General features: G+C 46.9%; 1 pseudogene; it reads left to right on the top strand.

Moving 5' to 3' along the window:
- The window catches only part of LOC124018969, a 55330-nt pseudogene that overhangs the window by 18604 nt on the left and 11726 nt on the right, over nt 1-25000 (top strand).

The raw sequence follows: 25000 nt of genomic DNA, 5'->3' as shown, positions 1-25000 counted from the left end.
ACTTGACACATTGGAAAGAATTAACAAAAAAACAGAGCAAACTAGAATGCTATTTGGCCCTACACAGAGAGTACACGGTGGCAGAATACCTGACCACTGTGACTGACCCAAACTTAAGGAAAGCTTTGACGATGTACAGACTCAGTGAGCATAGCCTTGCTATTGAGAAAGGCCGCCGTAGGCAGACCTGGCTCTCAAGAGAAGACAGGCTATGTGCTCACTGCCCACAAAATGAGGTGGAAACTGAGCTGCACTTCCTAACCTCCTGCCCAATGTATGACCATATTAGAGACACATATTTCCCTCAGATTACACAGATCCACAAAGAATTCACAAATCCAATTTTGATAAACTCTCAAATCTACTGGGTGAAATACCACAGTGTGGAGGCTGGTGGACATTCATGCCTCCTGATGCACTCCCACACAGAGACACACACCTTCAGACAGACAGACACATGCATGTCCACCAGCCTCCTGATGCACTCCCACACAGAGACACACACCTTCAGACAGACAGACACATGCATGTCCACCAGCCTCCTGATGCACTCCCACACAGAGACACACACCTTCAGACAGACAGACACATGCATGTCCACCAGCCTCCTGATGCACTCCCACACAGAGACACACACCTTCAGACAGACAGACACATGCATGTCCACCAGCCTCCTGATGCACTCCCACACAGAGACACACACCTTCAGACAGACAGACACATGCATGTCCACCAGCCTCCTGATGCACTCCACACAGAGACACACACCTTCAGACAGACAGACACATGCATGTCCACCAGCCTCCTGATGCACTCCCACACAGAGACACACACCTTCAGACAGACAGACACATGCATGTCCACCAGCCTCCTGATGCACTCCCACACAGAGACACACACCTTCAGACAGACAGACACATGCATGTCCACCAGCCTCCTGATGCACTCCCACACAGAGACACACACCTTCAGACAGACAGACACATGCATGTCCACCAGCCTCCTGATGCACTCCCACACAGAGACACACACCTTCAGACAGACAGACACATGCATGTCCACCAGCCTCCTGATGCACTCCCACACAGAGACACACACCTTCAGACAGACAGACACATGCATGTCCACCAGCCTCCTGATGCACTCCCACACAGAGTCACACACCTTCAGACAGACAGACACATGCATGTCCACCAGCCTCCTGATGCACTCCCACACAGAAACACACACCTTCAGACAGACAGACACATGCATGTCCACCAGCCTCCTGATGCACTCCCACACAGAGACACACACCTTCAGACAGACAGACACATGCATGTCCACCAGCCTCCTGATGCACTCCCACACAGAGATACACACCTTCAGACAGACAGACACATGCATGTCCACCAGCCTCCTGATGCACTCCCACACAGAGATACACACCTTCAGACAGACAGACACATGCATGTCCACCAGCCTCCTGATGCACTCCCACACAGAGTCACACACCTTCAGACAGACAGACACATGCATGTCCACCAGCCTCCTGATGCACTCCCACACAGAGATACACACCTTCAGACAGACAGACACATGCATGTCCACCAGCCTCCTGATGCACTCCCACACAGAGATACACACCTTCAGACAGACAGAAACATGCATGTCCACCAGACTCCCACACAGAGATCCATGGGAGGGGTGGTAATCATGTACCTGCTATAGTGAAAGCTGTGTTAGGCCCGTTAGCAGGACGTCTGGCCTCAGACACAACAGTCTCCTGTCAACTCCAGTCAGACACATCTGAATCTCAACATAGACACTGCACTCTGAAACCTCACAACCGTACGTGTGTGTGTGTGTCAGCAGTTCCCCTCAGTGAATCACCCTACAACCCTGGAGCGGAGGTACCTGGCCATCCTGAGTGGCCTCATGCTGGATCTGATGAAGGTAACACACACACACACACACACACACACACACACACACACACACACACACACACACACACACACACACACACACACACACACACACACACACACACACACACACACACACACACACACACACACACACAGAGACACACACACACACACACACACACACACACACACACACACACACACACACACACACACACACACACACACACACACACACACACACACACACACACACACACACACACACACACACACACACACACACAGAGACAGAGACACACAATTGGTATTGCCAGTATTAGCACATTCTGGGTCCTCCAGGCTCAAACTAGACTAGTCCTGCTAATGGGAGGTATTCTAGTCCTGCTAATGGGAGGTATTCTAGTCCTGCTAATGGAAGGTATTCTGGATTCTGCAGGCTCAAACTAGACTAGTCCTGCTAATGGGAGGTATTCTGGGTCCTCCAGGCTCAAACTAGACTAGTCCTGCTAATGGGAGGTATTCTAGTCCTGCTAATGGGAGGTATTCTAGTCCTGCTAATGGAAGGTATTCTGGATTCTGCAGGCTCAAACTAGACTAGTCCTGCTAATGGGAGGTATTCTGGGTCCTCCAGGCTCAAACTAGACTAGTCCTGCTAATGGGAGGTATTCTGGGTCCTCCAGGCTCAAACTAGACTAGTCCTGCAAATGGAAGGTATTCTGGGTCCTCCAGGCTCAAACTAGACTAGTCCTGCAAATGGAAGGTATTCTGAGTCCTGCTAATGGGAGGTATTCTAGTCCTGCTAATGGGAGGTATTCTAGTCCTGCTAATGGGAGGTATTCTAGTCCTGCTAATGGGAGGTATTCTAGTCCTGCTAATGGGAGGTATTCTAGTCCTGCTAATGGGAGGTATTCTAGTCCTGCAAATGGAAGGTATTCTGAGTCCTCCAGGCTCAAACTAGACTAGTCCTGCTAATGTCTGGTCCTGCTAATGGAAGGTATTCTGAGTCCTGCAAATGGAAGGTATTCTGAGTCCTCCAGGCTCAAACTAGACTAGTCCTGCTAATGGAAGGTATTCTGGTCCTCAGGCTCCTCCAAAATTAGACTAGTCCTGCTAATGGGAGGTATTCTAGTCCTGCTAATGGGAGGTATTCTAGTCCTGCTAATGGAAGGTATTCTGGATTCTGCAGGCTCAAACTAGACTTGTCTTACATTTAGCTAATGTCATTTAGTCTTGTCTTGACTAATGTATGTCTGACTGGGTCAGTCAGTACTCTGCTGTGAGCGAGGCCTACAGTACATCACACTTTCCTCAGGAGATGAATGGTGTGATAAACCCTCCCACCCATATCTCTGTCTCTGGATCCACGTGGTTAAAAGCCAGTTGTTTTTAGAATGGTCTGAGTCTCTAGCGTTTCTATACAGCGCGTGATAATGAATTCTGTAACCAACAGATGTAGAGCTCTGCGTTAAGAATGCTGTAGCTCAGTTAGTAGAGCAAGGCGCTTGCAACACCAGGGGTGTGGGTTCAATTACCACCAAGGACCACTATGAAAATGTATGAATTCCTGTCGATGAGAACGGGGGTGTGCTCAGTCCTCTTTTTCCTGTAGTCCACAATCATCTTCTTTGTCTTGATCACGTTTAGGGAGAGGTTGTTGTCCTGGCAGCACACGGACAGGTCTCTGACCTCCTCCCTATAGGCTGTCTCGTTGTTATTGGTGATCAGGCCCACCACTATTGTGTCATCGGAAACTTAATGATAGGGTTGGTGTCGTGCCTGGCCGTGCAGTCATGGGTGAGCAGGGAGTACAGGAGGGGACTGAGCACACACCCCTGAGGGGCCCCCGTGTTGAGGATCAGCGTGGCGGATGTGTTGTTACCTACCCTCACCACCTGGGGGCGGCCCGTTAGGAAGTCCAGGATCCAGTTGGAGAGAGAGGTGTTTAGTCCCAGGGTCCTTAGCTTATTGATGAGCTTTGAGGGCACTATGATGTTGAACGCTGAACTGTAGTCAGTGAACAGCATTCTCACATACAGTAGGTGTTCCTTATGTCCAGGTGGGTAAGAGCAGTGTGGAGTGCAATAGAGATTGCATCATCTGTGGATCTGTTAGGGCGGTATGCAAATTGGAGTGGGTCTAGGGTTTCTGGAATAATGGTGTTGATGTGAGCCATGACCAACCTTTCAAAGCACTTCATGGCTACAGACAGTTTACCTTAGTGTTCTTGGGTACAGGGTCGATGGTGGTCTGCTTAAAACATGCTGGTATTACAGACTCGGACAGGGAGAGGTTGCACATGTCAGTGTAGACATTTGCTAGTTGGTCAGTGCATGCTAGCAGTACACGTCCTGGTAATCCATCTGGCCCTGCGGCCTTGTGAATGTTGGCCTGTTTAAAGGTCTTACTCATCGCCTGCGGAGAGTGTGATCACACACTCTTCTGGAACAGCTGGTCTCTCAACCAGCTTCATGAGGTAGTCACGTGGAATGCTTTCCCAATAGTCTTGAAAGAGTTCCCACATATGCTGAGCACTTGTTGACTGCTTTTCCTTCATTCTGCGGACTAACTCATCCCAAACCATCTCAATTGGGTTGAGTTCGGGTGATTGTGGAGGCAAGGTCATCTGATGCAGCACTCCATAAATCTCCTTCTTGATCAAATATCCCTTACACAGCCTGGGATGGTGTATTGGGTAGCCTCGTGGTTAGAGCGTTGGACTAGTAACCCGGAAGGTTGCGAGTTCAAACCCCGAGCTGACAAGGTACAAATCTGTCGTTCTGCCCCTGAACAGGCAGTTAACCCACTGTTCCTAGGCCGTCATGGAAAATAAGAATGTGTTCTTAACTGACTTGCCTGGTTAGATAAAGGTTAAAAAAAAAATTGCTGCAGAATTATGTGGTAGCCATGCTGGTTAAGTGTGCCTTGAATTCTAAATAAATCAATGCCAGTGTCACCAGCAAAGCACCATCACACCTCCTCCTCCATGCTTCATGGTGGGAGCCACACATGCAGAGATCATCTGTTCACCTACTCTGCTTCTCACAAAGACACAGCAGTTAGAAATAAAAATCTCAGATTTGGACTCATCAGACCAAAGGACAGATTTACACCATTGCTCATGTTTCTTGGCCCAAGCAAGTTTCTTCTTATTATTGGTGTCCTTTAGAAGTGGTCTCTGAACAGTTGATGTTGAGATGTGTCTGTTACTTGAACTCTGTGAAGCATTTATTTGGGCTGCTATATGAGGTGCAGTTAATTGCCGATTTCTGAGGCTGGTCATTCTAATGAACCTATCCTCTGCAGCAGAGGTAACTCTGGGTCTTCCTTTCCTGTGGCGGTCCTCATGAGAGCCAGTTTCGTCAAGCGCTTGCGACTGCACTTGAAGAAACTTTAAAAAGTTCTTGAAATGTTCCGTATTGACTGACCTTGATATCTTAAAGTAATGATGAACTGTCGTTTCTCTTTGCTTATTTGAGCTGTTCTTGCCATAATATAGACTTGATCTTTTACCAAATAGGTCTATATTCTGTATACCACCCCTACCTGGTCACAACACAACTGATTGGCTCAAACACATTAAGAAGGAAAGAAATTCCACAAATGAACTTTTAACAAGGCACACCTGTTCATTTAAATTAATTCCAGGTGACAATCTCATGAAGCTGGTTGAGAGAATGCAAAGAGTGTGCAAAACTGATTTGTTTAACCCTTTTTGGTTAACTACATGATTCAATATGTTATTTCATAGTTTTGATGTGTTCACTATTATTCTACAATGTAGAAAATAGTAAAAATACACAAAAAAACTTGAATGAGTAGGTGTGTCAAAACTTTTGACTGGTACCGTATATATATATATATATATATATATATATATATATATATATATATATATATATATATATATATATAGAGAGAGAGAGAGAGAGTTTTGTGATTGACTGTGTCCTAAACCCCTGTGGTCTGTCTTCTCCCTCTCTAGAACCTGTTGTTGCTGGTCCCTTCTGACCGCTACCTGACAGAACAGAGTCTGAACCACCCAGCCTTCCAGCCCCTCCGCCTCCTGGAGCAGCCCGCCCCAGCACCACCCTCCCCTAACCCCCCACGCTCCTCCAAGAGGAAGCCCCACAGCCACATGGACAACACTGTGCCCACCAGGTCAGCACTGTAGGGGGTTGTTGGTGTTGTTGTTGTTGTTGTTGTTGTTGTTGTTGTCAGAACTGGTTAGGTTCTGGATACTGAATGGGGTCTGGTTAGGTTCTGGATACTGCAGGTCAGCACTGCACTGAACAATGGGGTCTGGTTACATAGTGGTCTGGTTAGGTTCTGGATACTGAATGGGGTCTGGTTAGGTTCTGGATACTGCATGAATGGGGTCTGGTTAGGTTCTGGATACTGAATGGGGTCTGGTTAATACTGAATGGTCTGGTTCTGGATACTAGGTTCTGGATACTGAATGGGGTCTGGTTAGGTTCTGGATACTGAATGGGGTCTGGTTAGGTTCTGGGTACTGAATGGGGTCTGGTTAGGTTCTGGATACTGAATGGGGTCTGGTTAGGTTCTGGATACTGAATGGGGTCTGGTTAGGTTCTGGATACTGAATGGGGTCTGGTTAGGTTCTGGATACTGAATGGGGTCTGGTTAGGTTCTGGATACTGAATGGGGGTCTGGTTAATGGGGTCTGGATACTGAATGGGGTCTGGTTAGGTTCTGGATACTGCATGGGGTCTGGTTAGGTTCTGGATACTGAATGGGGTCTGGTTAGGTTCTGGATACTGAATGGGGTCTGGTTAGGTTCTGGATACTGAATGGGGTCTGGTTAGGTTCTGGATACTGAATGGGGTCTGGTTAGGTTCTGGATACTGAATGGGGTCTGGTTAGGTTCTGGATACTGAATGGGGTCTGGTTAGGTTCTGGATACTGAATGGGGTCTGGTTAGGTTCTGGATACTGAATGGGGTCTGGTTAGGTTCTGGATACTGCATGGGGTCTGGTTAGGTTCTGGATACTGAATGGGGTCTGGTTAGGTTCTGGATACTGAATGGGGTCTGGTTAGGTTCTGGATACTGAATGGGGTCTGGTTAGGTTCTGGATACTGCATGGGGTCTGGTTAGGTTCTGGATACTGAATGGGGTCTGGTTAGGTTCTGGATACTGAATGGTTTCACATCTGGCTATGTTGTTCTTGCACAGATAAAATAAGCTACTTAGCTATACATGTACCTCTCAATATCTCTCAATCTCAATATGTTCTGATCTTAATCCTCCCCTCCCCTCCCCTCCCCTCCCCTCCCCTCCCTCCCCTCCCTCCCTCCCTCCCTCCCTCCCTCCCTCCCTCCCTCCCTCCCTCCCTCCCTCCCTCCCTCCCTCCCTCCCTCCCTCCCCCCCTCCCCTCCCTCCCTCCCTCCCCCCCCCCTCCCTCCCTCCCTCCCTCCCTCCCTCCCCTCCCTCCCTCCCTCCCTCCCTCCCTCCCTCCCTCCCTCCCTCTCCCTCCCTCCCTCCCTCCCTCCCCCTCCCTCCCTCCCTCCCTCCCTCCCTCCCCCTCCCTCCCTCCCTCCCTCCCTCCCTCCCTCCCCTCCCTCCCCTCCCTCCCTCCCTCCCTCCCTCCCTCCCTCCCTCCCTCCCTCCCTCCCCCTCCCTCCCTCCCTCCCTCCCTCCCTCCCTCCCTCCCTCCCTCCCTCCCCTCCCTCCCTCCCTCCCTCCCTCCCTCCCTCCCTCCCTCCCCTCCCTCCCCCCCTCCCCTCCCTCCCTCCCCTCCCCTCCCCTCCCCTCCCTCCCTCCCTCCCTCCCTCCCCCCCTCCCTCCCTCCCTCCCTCCCCTCCCTCCCCTCCCTCCCTCCCTCCCTCCCTCCCTCCCTCCCTTATACAGAAGCCACGGCAGTAAGAGCTCGGGTCACCGTCACTCTAACAGTAAGGAATGTTCCAGCCTACCTCGCCATGGCGACCTTCACCTAGGCAATGACAGCTTCCTAAACGGCAACAAGCCTGTTTCGTCCAGCCTGAGCCCCACCCTCCACCCCAAGGCTTACATGACCCAGACCCTCAACCGCTCCATGGCCTGTAGTAAGGACTTGGTCAACAACAACATGCCACACCTGCTCAGCCCCAAGGACACCAAGGTAAACAACGTCAGGACCTCTACTTTCATTAATAACTTATTCAGCTCCTTATGGAGCAAACTACACTTGTTTACATAAATTGTATTCATTTAGTTTGTTTTTCCAGCTGTCTTTGTCTTGACCTGTGTTTATTCTTGACATGTATTTTCATCTAAATGCACAAGGCTGAAAACAACATTTTCCCGTGGTTGGGGACAATAACGTTATTATCTTGTCTTATTTTATCTTCTCTTGTCTTCTCTTTATTTTAAAGGGCACGACACAGTTTGACTTCAACCTGGTTGGTGTTGGGCCCCCAGGGGCCAAGGCTCCTGACCAGCAGGGCCCTGGAGCCATGTACGTGAAGTCCACCTCCCGCTCTCAGCAGCAGCAACAGCAAGGTCCGGGGCCACCCTACTGAAACATGCACATAAGATTAATACATATCTCTTCCTTAACACTTAAAAGGAAAAATGCTCTTGACTAGAATCCTGTCAAGGGGTATACTTGAACATAAAGCTGCCTTCTGTCTGCATTGCCAGCCCATTTTTTACATTTGAATATTTCCAGTAGGGCAGGGACGACACTCTTCCTTTCTGGAGGGCAAGACCAATACCATGGAGAAACAACATGGCCGCCATGGTGGACACAACATAGACTCCACCCACAGCTCCTCCAAGAGTTCCAGTTCCTACCTGAGCCTGTCCAAGAGCCACAGCGCCTTGAGCAACAATGCCAAGTCTGTGGGTGGTAACCTTGGAGATGGGGTGAGGGGCGTGCACCCCGACGATCCTACGGCAACCCCTGGAATCTCCGCCCGCTTCTTCCCTGCCAGGTAACATAGAGAGAGAGAGCTGTCAGGGGATGGTTAACCTATATATATAGAGAGAGAGCTGCCAGGGGATGGTTAACCTATATATATATAGAGAGAGAGCTGTCAGGGGATGGTTAACCTATATAGAGAGAGAGAGAGCTGTCAGGGGATGGTTAACCTATATAGAGAGAGAGAGCTGTCAGGGGATGGTTAACCTATATAGAGAGAGAGAGCTGTCAGGGGATGGTTAACCTATATAGATAGAGAGAGCTGTCAGGGGATGGTTAACCTATATAGAGAGAGAGCTGTCAGGGGATGGTTAACCTATATAGAGAGAGAGAGCTGTCAGGGGATGGTTAACCTATATATAGAGAGAGAGCTGTCAGGGGATGGTTAACCTATATAGAGAGAGAGAGCTGTCGGGATGGTTAACCTACATAGAGAGAGAGAGCTGTCAGGGGATGGTTAACCTATATATATATAGAGAGAGAGCTGTCAGGGGATGGTTAACCTATATAGAGAGAGAGAGAGCTGTCAGGGGATGGTTAACCTATATATAGAGAGAGAGAGAGCTGTCAGGGGATGGTTAACCTATATAGAGAGAGAGAGAGCTGTCAGGGGATGGTTAACCTATATATATAGAGAGAGAGAGCTGTCAGGGGATGGTTAACCTATATATAGAGAGAGAGAGAGCTGTCAGGGGATGGTTAACCTATATAGAGAGAGAGAGAGCTGTCAGGGGATGGTTAACCTATATATAGAGAGAGAGAGCTGTCAGGGGATGGTTAACCTATATATAGAGAGAGAGAGAGCTGTCAGGGGATGGTTAACCTATATATATAGAGAGAGAGCTGTCAGGGGATGGTTAACCTATATATAGAGAGAGAGAGAGCTGTCAGGGGATGGTTAACCTATATATAGAGAGAGAGCTGTCAGGGGATGGTTAACCTATATAGAGAGAGAGAGCTGTCAGGGGATGGTTAACCTATATAGAGAGAGAGAGCTGTCAGGGGATGGTTAACCTATATAGATAGAGAGAGCTGTCAGGGGATGGTTAACCTATATAGAGAGAGAGCTGTCAGGGGATGGTTAACCTATATAGAGAGAGAGAGCTGTCAGGGGATGGTTAACCTATATAGAGAGAGCTGTCAGGGGATGGTTAACCTATATAGAGAGAGAGAGCTGTCAGGGGATGGTTAACCTATATATAGAGAGAGAGCTGTCAGGGGATGGTTAACCTATATATAGAGAGAGAGAGCTGTCAGGGGATGGTTAACCTATATAGAGAGAGAGAGAGCTGTCAGGGGATGGTTAACCTATATATAGAGAGAGAGCTGTCAGGGGATGGTTAACCTATATATAGAGAGAGAGAGCTGTCAGGGGATGGTTAACCTATATATAGAGAGAGAGAGAGCTGTCAGGGGATGGTTAACCTATATATAGAGAGAGAGAGCTGTCAGGGGATGGTTAACCTATATATAGAGAGAGAGCTGTCAGGGGATGGTTAACCTATATAGAGAGAGAGAGCCTTCAGGGGATAGTTAACCTATATATATAGAGAGAGCTGTCAGGGGATGGTTAACCTATATATATATATAGAGAGAGAGAGAGAGCTGTCAGGGGATGGTTAACCTATATAGAGAGAGAGAGCTGTCAGGGGATGGTTAACCTATATAGAGAGAGAGAGCTGTCAGGGGATGGTTAACCTATATAGATAGAGAGAGCTGTCAGGGGATGGTTAACCTATATAGAGAGAGAGCTGTCAGGGGATGGTTAACCTATATAGAGAGAGAGAGCTGTCAGGGGATGGTTAACCTATATATAGAGAGAGAGCTGTCAGGGGATGGTTAACCTATATAGAGAGAGAGAGCTGTCAGGGGATGGTTAACCTATATAGAGAGAGAGAGCTGTCAGGGGATGGTTAACCTATATATATATAGAGAGAGAGCTGTCAGGGGATGGTTAACCTATATATAGAGAGAGAGCTGTCAGGGGATGGTTAACCTATATATAGAGAGAGAGAGAGCTGTCAGGGGATGGTTAACCTATATAGAGAGAGAGAGCTGTCAGGGGATGGTTAACCTATATATAGAGAGAGAGAGAGCTGTCAGGGGATGGTTAACCTATATATAGAGAGAGAGAGAGCTGTCAGGGGATGGTTAACCTATATATATAGAGAGAGAGAGCTGTCAGGGGATGGTTAACCTATATATAGAGAGAGAGAGAGAGCTGTCAGGGGATGGTTAACCTATATATATAGAGAGAGAGAGCTGTCAGGGGATGGTTAACCTATATATATAGAGAGAGAGAGCTGTCAGGGGATGGTTAACCTATATATATATATAGAGAGAGAGAGAGAGAGCTGTCAGGGGATGGTTAACCTATATAGAGAGAGAGAGCTGTCAGGGGATGGTTAACCTATATAGAGAGAGAGAGCTGTCAGGGGATGGTTAACCTATATAGATAGAGAGAGCTGTCAGGGGATGGTTAACCTATATAGAGAGAGAGCTGTCAGGGGATGGTTAACCTATATAGAGAGAGAGAGCTGTCAGGGGATGGTTAACCTATATATAGAGAGAGAGCTGTCAGGGGATGGTTAACCTATATAGAGAGAGAGAGCTGTCAGGGGATGGTTAACCTATATAGAGAGAGAGAGCTGTCAGGGGATGGTTAACCTATATATATAGAGAGAGAGCTGTCAGGGGATGGTTAACCTATATAGAGAGAGAGAGCTGTCAGGGGATGGTTAACCTATATATAGAGAGAGAGAGAGCTGTCAGGGGATGGTTAACCTATATAGAGAGAGAGAGAGCTGTCAGGGGATGGTTAACCTATATATATAGAGAGAGAGAGCTGTCAGGGGATGGTTAACCTATATAGAGAGAGAGAGAGAGAGCTGTCAGGGGATGGTTAACCTATATATAGAGAGAGAGAGAGCTGTCAGGGGATGGTTAACCTATATATAGAGAGAGAGAGAGCTGTCAGGGGATGGTTAACCTATATATATATAGAGAGAGAGCTGTCAGGGGATGGTTAACCTATATATATAGAGAGAGAGAGAGCTGTCAGGGGATGGTTAACCTATATATAGAGAGAGAGAGCTGTCAGGGGATGGTTAACCTATATAGAGAGAGAGAGCTGTCAGGGGATGGTTAACCTATATAGAGAGAGAGAGCTGTCAGGGGATGGTTAACCTATATAGATAGAGAGAGCTGTCAGGGGATGGTTAACCTATATAGAGAGAGAGCTGTCAGGGGATGGTTAACCTATATAGAGAGAGAGCTGTCAGGGGATGGTTAACCTATATAGAGAGAGCTGTCAGGGGATGGTTAACCTATATAGAGAGAGAGAGCTGTCAGGGGATGGTTAACCTATATAGAGAGAGAGAGCTGTCAGGGATGGTTAACCTATATATAGAGAGAGAGAGAGCTGTCAGGGGATGGTTAACCTATATAGAGAGAGAGAGCTGTCAGGGGATGGTTAACCTATATATAGAGAGAGAGAGAGCTGTCAGGGGATGGTTAACCTATATATATAGAGAGAGAGAGCTGTCAGGGGATGGTTAACCTATATATAGAGAGAGAGAGAGAGCTGTCAGGGGATGGTTAACCTATATATAGAGAGAGAGAGAGCTGTCAGGGGATGGTTAACCTATATAGAGAGAGAGAGAGCTGTCAGGGGATGGTTAACCTATATATAGAGAGAGAGAGAGCTGTCAGGGGATGGTTAACCTATATATAGAGAGAGAGAGAGCTGTCAGGGGATGGTTAACCTATATATATAGAGAGAGAGAGCTGTCAGGGGATGGTTAACCTATATATATAGAGAGAGAGAGAGAGCTGTCAGGGGATGGTTAACCTATATATAGAGAGAGAGAGCTGTCAGGGGATGGTTAACCTATATAGAGAGAGAGAGCTGTCAGGGGATGGTTAACCTATATAGAGAGAGAGAGCTGTCAGGGGATGGTTAACCTATATAGATAGAGAGAGCTGTCAGGGGATGGTTAACCTATATAGAGAGAGAGCTGTCAGGGGATGGTTAACCTATATAGAGAGAGAGAGCTGTCAGGGGATGGTTAACCTATATAGAGAGAGCTGTCAGGGGATGGTTAACCTATATAGAGAGAGAGAGCTGTCAGGGGATGGTTAACCTATATAGAGAGAGAGAGCTGTCAGGGGATGGTTAACCTATATATAGAGAGAGAGAGAGCTGTCAGGGGATGGTTAACCTATATAGAGAGAGAGAGAGCTGTCAGGGGATGGTTAACCTATATATAGAGAGAGAGAGAGCTGTCAGGGGATGGTTAACCTATATATAGAGAGAGAGAGAGCTGTCAGGGGATGGTTAACCTATATATAGAGAGAGAGAGAGCTGTCAGGGGATGGTTAACCTATATATAGAGAGAGAGCTGTCAGGGGATGGTTAACCTATATATAGAGAGAGAGCTGTCAGGGGATGGTTAACCTATATAGAGAGAGAGAGCCTTCAGGGGATAGTTAACCTATATATATAGAGAGAGCTGTCAGGGGATGGTTAACCTATATATATATAGAGAGAGAGAGAGAGAGCTGTCAGGGGATGGTTAACCTATATAGAGAGAGAGAGCTGTCAGGGGATGGTTAACCTATATAGAGAGAGAGCTGTCAGGGGATGGTTAACCTATATAGATAGAGAGAGCTGTCAGGGGATGGTTAACCTATATAGAGAGAGAGCTGTCAGGGGATGGTTAACCTATATAGAGAGAGAGAGCTGTCAGGGGATGGTTAACCTATATATAGAGAGAGAGCTGTCAGGGGATGGTTAACCTATATAGAGAGAGAGAGCTGTCAGGGGATGGTTAACCTATATAGAGAGAGAGAGCTGTCAGGGGATGGTTAACCTATATATATATAGAGAGAGAGCTGTCAGGGGATGGTTAACCTATATAGAGAGAGAGAGCTGTCAGGGGATGGTTAACCTATATATAGAGAGAGAGAGAGCTGTCAGGGGATGGTTAACCTATATAGAGAGAGAGAGAGCTGTCAGGGGATGGTTAACCTATATATAGAGAGAGAGAGAGCTGTCAGGGGATGGTTAACCTATATAGAGAGAGAGAGAGAGAGCTGTCAGGGGATGGTTAACCTATATATATAGAGAGAGAGAGCTGTCAGGGGATGGTTAACCTATATATAGAGAGAGAGAGAGCTGTCAGGGGATGGTTAACCTATATATAGAGAGAGAGCTGTCAGGGGATGGTTAACCTATATATATATAGAGAGAGAGAGCTGTCAGGGGATGGTTAACCTATATATATATATATAGAGAGAGAGAGAGAGCTGTCAGGGGATGGTTAACCTATATAGAGAGAGAGAGCTGTCAGGGGATGGTTAACCTATATAGAGAGAGAGAGCTGTCAGGGGATGGTTAACCTATATATATAGAGAGAGAGCTGTCAGGGGATGGTTAACCTATATAGAGAGAGAGAGCTGTCAGGGGATGGTTAACCTATATATAGAGAGAGAGAGAGCTGTCAGGGGATGGTTAACCTATATAGAGAGAGAGAGCTGTCAGGGGATGGTTAACCTATATATATAGAGAGAGAGAGCTGTCAGGGGATGGTTAACCTATATAGAGAGAGAGAGAGAGAGCTGTCAGGGGATGGTTAACCTATATATAGAGAGAGAGAGAGCTGTCAGGGGATGGTTAACCTATATATAGAGAGAGAGAGCTGTCAGGGGATGGTTAACCTATATATATAGAGAGAGAGAGCTGTCAGGGGATGGTTAACCTATATATATAGAGAGAGAGAGAGCTGTCAGGGGATGGTTAACCTATATATAGAGAGAGAGAGCTGTCAGGGGATGGTTAACCTATATAGAGAGAGAGAGCTGTCAGGGGATGGTTAACCTATATAGAGAGAGAGAGCTGTCAGGGGATGGTTAACCTATATAGATAGAGAGAGCTGTCAGGGGATGGTTAACCTATATAGAGAGAGAGCTGTCAGTGGATGGTTAACCTATATAGAGAGAGAGAGCTGTCAGGGGATGGTTAACCTATATAGAGAGAGCTGTCAGGGGATGGTTAACCTATATAGAGAGAGAGCTGTCAGGGGATGGTTAACCTATATAGAGAGAGAGAGCTGTCAGGGGATGGTTAACCTATATATAGAGAGAGAGAGAGCTGTCAGGGGATGGTTAACCTATATAGAGAGAGAGAGAGCTGTCAGGGGATGGTTAACCTATATATAGAGAGAGAGAGAGCTGTCAGGGGATGGTTAACCTATATATATATAGAGAGAGAGAGCTGTCAGGGGATGGTTAACCTATATATAGAGAGAGAGAGAGAGCTGTCAGGGGATGGTTAACCTATATATAGAGAGAGAGAGCTGTCAGGGGATGGTTAACCTATATATAGAGAGAGAGCTGTCAGGGGATGGTTAACCTATATAGAGAGAGAGAGCCTTCAGGGGATAGTTAACCTATATATATAGAGAGAGCTGTCAGGGGATGGTTAACCTATATATATATAGAGAGAGAGAGAGAGAGAGAGAGAGAGCTGTCAGGGGATGGTTAACCTATATATAGAGAGAGAGCTGTCAGGGGATGGTTAACCTATATATAGAGAGAGAGAGAGAGAGAGCTGTCAGGGGATGGTTAACCTATATATATAGAGAGAGAGCTGTCAGGGGATGGTTAACCTATATATAAGAGAGAGAGAGAGAGAGAGCTGTCAGGGGATGGTTAACCTATATATATAGAGAGAGAGCTGTCAGGGGATGGTTAACCTATATATATAGAGAGAGAGAGCTGTCAGGGGATGGTTAACCTATATATATAGAGAGAGAGCTGTCAGGGGATGGTTAACCTATATATATAGAGAGAGAGCTGTCAGGGATGGTTAACCATATATATAGAGAGAGAGCTGTCAGGGGATGGTTAACCTATATATATAGAGAGAGAGCTGTCAGGGGATGGTTAACCTATATAGAGAGAGAGAGAGCTGTCAGGGATGGTTAACCAATAGAGAGAGAGAGAGCTGTCAGGGGATGGTTAACCTATATATAGAGAGAGAGAGAGCTGTCAGGGGATGGTTAACCTATAGAGAGAGGGAGAGCTGTCAGGGGATGGTTAACCTATAGAGAGAGAGAGCTGTCAGGAAATTGTTAACCTTTCTAGGGCAGGGGTTCCGCTAGCGGAAAACATTACGCTGAATAGGCAGCATGTGAAATTCAAAGATATTTCTTAGAAATATTTAACTTTCACACAATAACAAGTCCAATACAGCAAATGAAAGATAAACATCTTGTTAATCTACCCATCGTGGCCAATTCTAAAAATGATTTACAGCGAAAGCACAACATATGATTATGTTAAGTCATAGCCAAGTCAAAAAAACACACAACCATTTTCCAGCCAAAGAGAGGAGTCACAAAAATCAGAAATATAGATACAATGAATCACTAACCTTTGATGATCTTCATCAGATGACACTCATAGGACATCATGTTACACAATACATGTATGTTTTTTTTGATAATGTCCATATTTATATTTTAAAAATCTCAGTTTACATTGGCGCGTTACGTGCAGTAATGTTTTGATTCCAAAACATCTGGTGATTTTGCAGAAATACTCATAATAAACATTGATAAAAGATACAACTGTTATTCACAGAATTAAAGATAGACTTCTCCTTAATGCCACTGTGTCAGATTTTTTTTTTTACTTTATGGAAAAAGCATAATCTGAGAACGAAGCTCAGAACCCAAAACAGCCAGAGGACTATCCGCCATTTTGGAGTCAACAAAGTTAGAAATTACACCATAAATATTAACTTACCTTTGATGATCTTCATCCGAAGGCACTCACAGGAATCCCAGTTCGACAATAAATGACTGATTTGTTCCATAAATTTCCATCATTTATGTCCAAATAGCCACTTGTTGTTAGCGTGTTCAGCCCAGTAATCCATCTTCATGAGGCGCAGGCACTTCGTCCAGACAAAAACTCGAAAAATTCCATTACAGTCCTTTAGAAACATGTCAAACGATGTATGGAATCAATCTTTAGGATGTTTTTAACATGAAACATCAATAATGTTCCTTTGTCTGAAAAAAAGCACTGGAACGAGAGGTAACTCTGTCGGGAGCGCACGTCATGAGACCAAGGCTCTCTGCCAGACCACTGACTCAAAGAGGTCTTATGAGCCCCTCTATAGTAGAATCCTCATTCAAGTTTCTAAAGACGGTTGACATCTAGTGGAAGCCGTAGGAAGTGCAACTTTATCCATATCTCAATGTGTATTCGGTAGGCCAAGCTTTAAAAAACTACAAACCTCAGATATCCCACTTCCTGGTTGGATTTTTCTCAGGTTTTTGCCTGCCATATGAGTTCTGTTATACTCACAGACATCATTCAAACAGTTTTTAAAAATTCAAAGTGTTTTCCATCCAATACTACTACTAATATGCATATATTAGCATCTGGGACAGAGTAGGAGGCAGTTCACTCTGGGAACGCTATTCATCCAAAAGTGAAAATGCTGCCCCCTATCCCAAAAAGGTGAGAGAGAGAAAGAGCTGTCAGGGAATGGTTAATGAATGTTTGAAGGGCATGCTAGCTTATTGATTTTGTGTAGTCTTGGTGATGGTGTGTATTTGGAAATGTGTAGTCCCCTGAGGCCAGATCTGAACGTTCTATTCTCGTTGAGAATTAGAGTTTTATTTAGGTCTGATGGTTAGTAAATATGTGTGTTGTTGTATTCATGGTTGAGGTCAGTAAATATGTGTGTTGTTGTATTCATGGTTGAGGTCAGTCTATATGTGTGTTGTTGTATTCATGGTTGAGTTCAGTCTATATGTGTGTTGTTGTATTCATAGTTGAGGTCAGTAAATATGTGTGTTGTTGTACTCATGGTTGAGGTCAGTCTATATGTCATTTCAGCTGTCTGGACCTGAACCTCAATGCCCCCCCTGGAAGTCCCCAGGTCCCCCGCCACAGCGAACGCCACTCTTCTGGCCACGCCCCCCCTGGAAGTCCCCAGGCCCCCCGCCACAGTGAACGCCACTCTTCTGGCCACGCCCCCTGGAAGTCCCCAGGCCCCCCGCCACAGCGAACGCCACTCTTCTGGCCACGCCCCCCCTGGAAGTCCCCAGGTCCCCCGCCACAGCGAACGCCACTCTTCTGGACACACATCCAGCCACACCGGCCACTCCTCCGGCCACAGCCCCTCGTCCCGCGGCAACAACCCCCGTCTGGAAAGCTCCACCCTGGACTCATCCTGCCGACGCGCCTCCTCTTCCAGACACAAAGCTCCAGAGGAGGCCTTGGCCCCGGGCCCGGAGCTTCTTGACCCAGGAGGAGAAGGGGATTGTGGGGGGAACCACGGAGCTCACACCCTGGCCTCCCCCCATGAGTCCTACCCCTACGGCCTGGGCTACACCAGTCCCTTCTCTTCCCAGCAGAGGCCTCACCGCCACTCCATGTACGTGAGGAGGAGTGAGCGCCACAGGTCCCACGGAGGTGGGGGTGGAGGGGGTAGTGAGGGGGGCTTAATGGTGGGTCAGGGGTTGCCCACCAGGGCTAGCAGTCTGCAGATGCTCTCCCCCCAGCTTCAGCACCGCACCCTCACCAGACACCCCGTAGGACACTCTGTGGGATCGTCCAGAGAGGACTGCACTGAAGACACGACCAGGGTCAGTGTCAATAATTGACTGACAGCTGTGTGTGTGTGTGCGTGTATGTGCATATGTGTGTCTGTGTATCTCTCTTTGAGGCTACAGTATCTAGCCTAACTCACATTATTGCTAATGTACTGTCTCTCTTCTGATCTCTCTCTCTCTCACACACACACACACACACACAAACACACAAACACACACACACTGCTACTTCGTAATGTTTGCCTCACATGCTATATCTGTCTGTCTGTCTGTCTGTCTGTCTGTCTGTCTGTCTGTCTGTCTGTCTGTCTGTCTGTCTGTCTGTCTGTCTGTCTGTCTGTCTGTCTGTCTGTCTGTCTGTCTGTCTGTCTGTCTGTCTGTCCGTCTGTCCGTCTGTCCGTCTGTCCATCTGGTCTACAGAGTGAGCCGTCTTCTAAAGAGGTGGTGACCTCTCACCCCCGACCCCAGATTAAAGACTCCACGCGGGACAACCCAGCCTCCTTTCACTCACAACGCCCTGCTAAGAACGAGGTCCATAGCTTTTTCTGTTGTTCATCACAGGCTGATTTCACCACTTACTGTCTGGTTTCTGACTGCTTCTAGCACTGTTTCATCAGCAGTATGTCTATGTACTGAATGCTGATTGGCTGACAGCCGTGGTATATCAGACCGTATACCACAGATATGATGAAACATTTATTTTAACTGCTCTAATTACATTGGTAACCAGTTTATAATATCAATAAGGCACCTTGGGGGTTTGTGGTATATGGACGCTATACCACGGCTAAGGGCTGTGTCCAGGCACTCTGCGATGTGTTGTACGTAAGAACAGCCCTTAGCTGTGGTATATTGGCCATATACCACACCTCCTCAGGCTTTATTGCTTAACTATACTATGATAAGGATGTAGGAGTGAGATATCAGGGTATGAAACACTATGATAAGGATCTAGGAGTGAGATATCAGGGTGTGAAACACTATGATAAGGATCTAGGAGTGAGATATCAGGGTGTGAAACACTATGATAAGGATGTAGGAGTGAGATATCAGGGTGTGAAACACTATGATAAGGATGTAGGAGTGAGATATCAGGGTGTGAAACACTATGATAAGGATGTAGGAGTGAGATATCAGGGTGTGAAACACTATGATAAGGATCTAGGAGTGAGATATCAGGGTGTGAAACACTATGATAAGGATGTAGGAGTGAGATATCAGGGTGTGAGACACTATGATAAGGATCTAGGAGTGAGATATCAGGGTGTGAAACACTATGATAAGGATGTAGGAGTGAGATATCAGGGTGTGAATGGAGCTCATGTTACAGCATTATGATAATGGGATCAATAAGCGTGACTCAACATAGTATTTTCTCTGTGTTCTGTTCAACTCGGCTTTGTTTGTGATGTACTGTAGGTACCAGTGGGGATGTACCATGAGCCCCACCCCGAGGACCCAGTCTCCTCCAAGGAGAACCGCATGATCTTCAGTGACTCCATGCCCAGACGGGTAGGAAGCTTCTACAGAGGTATGTGCACTATGAGAGAGAGAGAACAAGAGAGAGTGAGAGAACGAGAGAGTGAGATCAAGAGAGAAAAAGAGAGTTACCAAGAGAGAGAGTTAGAGAGATGTAGAGAGAGAGAGAGAGAGAGAGTTACCAAGAGAGATAGAGTGAGAGAAAGAGAGAGGGAGAGAGAGAAAAGAGAGTTACCAAGAGAGAGAGTTAGAGAGATGTAGAGAGAGAGAGTTACCAAGAGAGATAGAGAGAGAGAGAGTTACCAAGAGAGAGAGAAGAGAGAGTTACCAAGAGAGAGAGAGAGAGAAAGAGAGAGGAGAGAGATAAAAGAGTTAACAAGAGAGAGCTAGAGGGATGCAGAGAGAGAGTTACCAAGAGAGATAGAGGGATGCAGAGAGAGAGAGAGTTACCAAGAGAGATAGAGGGATGCAGAGAGAGAGAGAGTTACCAAGAGAGATAGAGGGATGCAGAGAGAGAGAGAGTTACCAAGAGAGATAGAGGGATGAGAGAGAGAGAGAGAGAGAGTTACCAAGAGAGAGAGAGGGATGCAGAGAGAGAGAGAGAGAGAGTTACCAAGAGAGATAGAGGGATGCAGAGAGAGAGAGAGTTACCAAGAGAGATAGAGGGATGCAGAGAGAGAGAGAGAGTTACCAAGAGAGATAGAGGGATGCAGAGAGAGAGAGAGAGAGAGTTACCAAGAGAGATAGAGGGATGCAAGAGAGATAGAGGGATGCAGAGAGAGAGAGAGAGAGAGCCAAGAGAGATAGAGGGATGCAGAGAGAGAGAGAGAGAGTTACCAAGAGAGATAGAGGGATGCAGAGAGAGAGAGGATGCAGAGAGAGAGAGAGAGTTACCAAGAGAGATAGTTAGGGATGCAGAGAGAGAGAGAGAGAGAGAGAGAGAGAGAGAGAGAGAGAGAGTTACCAAGAGAGATAGAGGAGAGAAAGAGAGAGAGAGAGAAAAAGAGAGTTACCAAGAGAGAGAGTTAGAGAGATGTAGAGAGAGAGAGAGAGAGAGAGAGAGAGAGAGAGAGAGAGAGTTACCAAGAGAGAGAGTTAGAGGGATGTAGAGAGAGAGAGATAGAGGGATGCAGAGAGAGAGAGAGTTACCAAGAGAGATAGAGGGATGCAGAGAGAGAGAGAGAGTTACCAAGAGAGCTAGAGGGATGCAGAGAGAGAGAGAGAGTTACCAAGAGAGATAGAGGGATGCAGAGAGAGAGAGAGAGAGAGAGAGAGCTAGAGGGATGCAGAGAGAGAGAGAGAGAGAGAGAGAGAGAGAGAGATGCAGAGGGATGCAGAGAGAGAGAGTTACCAAGAGAGCTAGAGGGATGCAGAGAGAGAGAGAGAGTTACCAAGAGAGATAGAGGGATGCAGAGAGAGAGAGAGAGCTAGAGGGATGCAGAGAGAGAGAGAGAGAGAGAGAGAGAGAGAGCTAGAGGGATGCAGAGAGAGAGAGAGAGAGAGCTAGAGGGATGCAGAGAGAGAGAGAGAAGAGAGAGCTAGAGGGATGCAGAGAGAGAGAGAGTTACCAAGAGAGATAGAGTGAGAGAAAGAGAGAGGGAGAGAGAGAAAAAGAGAGTTACAAGAGAGAGAGAGTTAGAAGAGATGTAGAGAGAGAGAGAGAGAGAGAGAGAGAGCTAGAGGGATGCAGAGAGAGAGAGAGTTACCAAGAGAGATAGAGGGATGCAGAGAGAGAGTTAACAAGAGAGATAGAGAGAGAAAGAGAGAGGGAGAGAGAGAAAAGAGAGTTACCAAGAGAGAGAGTTAGAGAGATGTAGAGAGAGAGAGAGAGAGAGTTACCAAGAGAGATAGAGGATGCAAGAGAGAGGGAGAGAGATAAAAAGAGTTAACAAGAGAGAGAGCTAGAGGGATGCAGAGAGAGAGAGTTACCAAGAGAGATAGAGGGATGCAGAGAGAGAGAGAGTTACCAAGAGAGATAGAGGGATGCAGAGAGAGAGAGAGAGAGTTACCAAGAGAGATAGAGGGATGCAGAGAGAGAGAGAGAGTTACCAAGAGAGATAGAGGGATGCAGAGAGAGAGAGAGAGTTACCAAGAGAGATAGAGGGATGCAGAGAGAGAGAGAGTTACCAAGAGAGATAGTTAGAGGATGCAGAGAGAGAGAGAGAGAGAGAGAGAGAGGAGAGAGAGAAAAAGAGAGTTACCAAGAGAGATTAGAGGGATGTAGAGAGAGAGAGAGTTACCAAGAGAGATAGAGGGATGCAGAGAGAGAGAGAGTTACCAAGAGAGATAGAGGGATGCAGAGAGAGAGAGAGAGTTACCAAGAGAGATAGAGGGATGCAGAGAGAGAGAGAGAGTTACCAAGAGAGATAGAGGGATGCAGAGAGAGAGAGAGAGTTACCAAGAGAGATAGTTAGAGATGTAGAGAGAGAGAGAGAGAGGGAGAGAGAGAAAGAGAGTTACCAAGAGAGAGAGTTAGAGGGATGTAGAGAGAGAGAGAGTTACCAAGAGAGATAGAGGGATGCAGAGAGAGAGTTACCAAGAGAGATAGAGGGATGCAGAGAGAGAGAGAGAGCTAGAGGGATGCAGAGAGAGAGAGAGAGAGTTACCAAGAGAGATAGAGGGATGCAGAGAGAGAGTTACCAAGAGAGATAGAGGGATGCAGAGAGAGAGAGAGTTACCAAGAGAGATAGAGGGATGCAGAGAGAGAGAGAGTTACCAAGAGAGATAGAGGGATGCAGAGAGAGAGAGAGAGAGAGAGAGAGAGAGCTAGAGGGATGCAGAGAGAGAGAGAGAGAGAGAGAGAGAGAGAGAGAGAGAGAGAGAGAGAGAGAGAGAGAGAGAGAGAGAGCTAGAGGGATGCAGAGAGAGAGAGAGAGAGTTACCAAGAGAGATAGAGGGATGCAGAGAGAGAGAGAGTTACCAAGAGAGATAGAGGGATGCAGAGAGAGAGAGAGCTAGAGGGATGCAGAGAGAGAGAGAGAGAGAGAGAGAGAGAGAGAGAGAGAGAGAGCTAGAGGGATGCAGAGAGAGAGAGCTAGAGGGATGCAGAGAGAGAGAGAGAGAGAGCTAGAGGGATGCAGAGAGAGAGAGAGTTACCAAGAGAGATAGAGGGATGCAGAGAGAGAGAGAGTTACCAAGAGAGATAGAGGGATGCAGAGAGAGAGAGAGCTAGAGGGATGCAGAGAGAGAGAGAGAGAGAGAGAGAGAGAGAGAGAGCTAGAGGGATGCAGAGAGAGAGAGAGAGAGAGCTAGAGGGATGCAGAGAGAGAGAGAGAGAGAGAGAGCTAGAGGGATGCAGAGAGAGAGAGAGTTACCAAGAGAGATAGAGTGAGAGAAAGAGAGAGGGAGAGAGATAAAAAGAGTTAACAAGAGAGAGAGAGGGATGCAGAGAGAGAGAGTTACCAAGAGAGATGGAGGGATGCAGAGAGAGAGAGTTACCAAGAGAGAGAGTTAGAGATGTAGAGAGAGAGAGAGAGAGAGAGAGAGAGAGCTAGAGGGATGCAGAGAGAGAGAGTTACCAAGAGAGCTAGAGGGATGCAGAGAGAGAGTTAACAAGAGAGATAGAGTGAGAGAAAGAGAGAGGGAGAGAGAGAAAAAGAGAGTTACCAAGAGAGAGAGTTAGAGAGATGTAGAGAGAGAGAGAGAGAGAGAGAGAGAGAGAGAGTTACCAAGAGAGATAGAGTGAGAGAAAGAGAGAGGGAGAGAGATAAAAAGAGTTAACAAGAGAGAGAGCTAGAGGGATGCAGAGAGAGAGAGTTACCAAGAGAGATGGAGGGATGCAGAGAGAGAGAGTTACCAAGAGAGATAGAGGGATGCAGAGAGAGAGAGAGTTACCAAGAGAGATAGAGGGATGCAGAGAGAGAGAGAGAGACAGAGAGGGATGTAGAGAGAGAGAGAGTTACCAAGAGAGATAGAGGGATGCAGAGAGAGAGAGAGAGAGTTACCAAGAGAGATAGAGGGATGCAGAGAGAGAGAGAGAGAGAGTTACCAAGAGAGATAGAGGGATGCAGAGAGAGAGAGAGTTACCAAGAGAGATAGAGGGATGCAGAGAGAGAGAGAGAGTTACCAAGAGAGATAGAGGGATGCAGAGAGAGAGAGAGAGTTACCAAGAGAGATAGAGGGATGCAGAGAGAGAGAGAGAGTTACCAAGAGAGATAGAGGGATGCAGAGAGAGAGAGAGAGAGTTACCAAGAGAGATAGTTAGAGATGTAGAGAGAGAGAGAGAGAGAGAGAGAGAGGGAGAGAGAGAAAAGAGAGTTACCAAGAGAGAGAGTTAGAGGGATGTAGAGAGAGAGAGAGTTACCAAGAGAGATAGAGGGATGCAGAGAGAGAGAGAGAGTTACCAAGAGAGATAGAGGGATGCAGAGAGAGAGAGAGAGTTACCAAGAGAGATAGAGGGATGCAGAGAGAGAGAGTTACCAAGAGAGATAGAGGGATGCAGAGAGAGAGAGAGAGTTACCAAGAGAGATAGAGGGATGCAGAGAGAGAGAGAGAGAGTTACCAAGAGAGATAGAGGGATGCAGAGAGAGAGAGAGTTACCAAGAGAGATAGAGGGATGCAGAGAGAGAGAGAGAGAGTTAGAGGGATGTAGAGAGAGAGAGAGTTACCAAGAGAGATAGAGGGATGCAGAGAGAGAGAGAGAGAGTTACCAAGAGAGATAGAGGGATGCAGAGAGAGAGAGAGTTACCAAGAGAGATAGAGGGATGCAGAGAGAGAGAGAGAGTTACCAAGAGAGATAGAGGGATGCAGAGAGAGAGAGAGAGAGAGAGAGAGAGGGAGAGAGAGAAAAAGAGAGTTACCAAGAGAGAGAGAGGGATGCAGAGAGAGAGAGAGAGTTACCAAGAGAGATAGAGGGATGCAGAGAGAGAGAGAGAGAGTTAGAGGGATGTAGAGAGAGAGAGAGTTACCAAGAGAGATAGAGGGATGCAGAGAGAGAGAGAGAGTTACCAAGAGAGATAGAGGGATGCAGAGAGAGAGAGAGTTACCAAGAGAGATAGAGGGATGCAGAGAGAGAGAGAGAGTTACCAAGAGAGATAGAGGGATGCAGAGAGAGAGAGAG

This window comes from Oncorhynchus gorbuscha, unplaced genomic scaffold, assembly GCF_021184085.1.
Source record: "Oncorhynchus gorbuscha isolate QuinsamMale2020 ecotype Even-year unplaced genomic scaffold, OgorEven_v1.0 Un_scaffold_592, whole genome shotgun sequence".
Lineage (NCBI taxonomy): Eukaryota > Metazoa > Chordata > Actinopteri > Salmoniformes > Salmonidae > Oncorhynchus > Oncorhynchus gorbuscha.
This window is presented reverse-complemented; position numbering and strand designations above follow the sequence as displayed.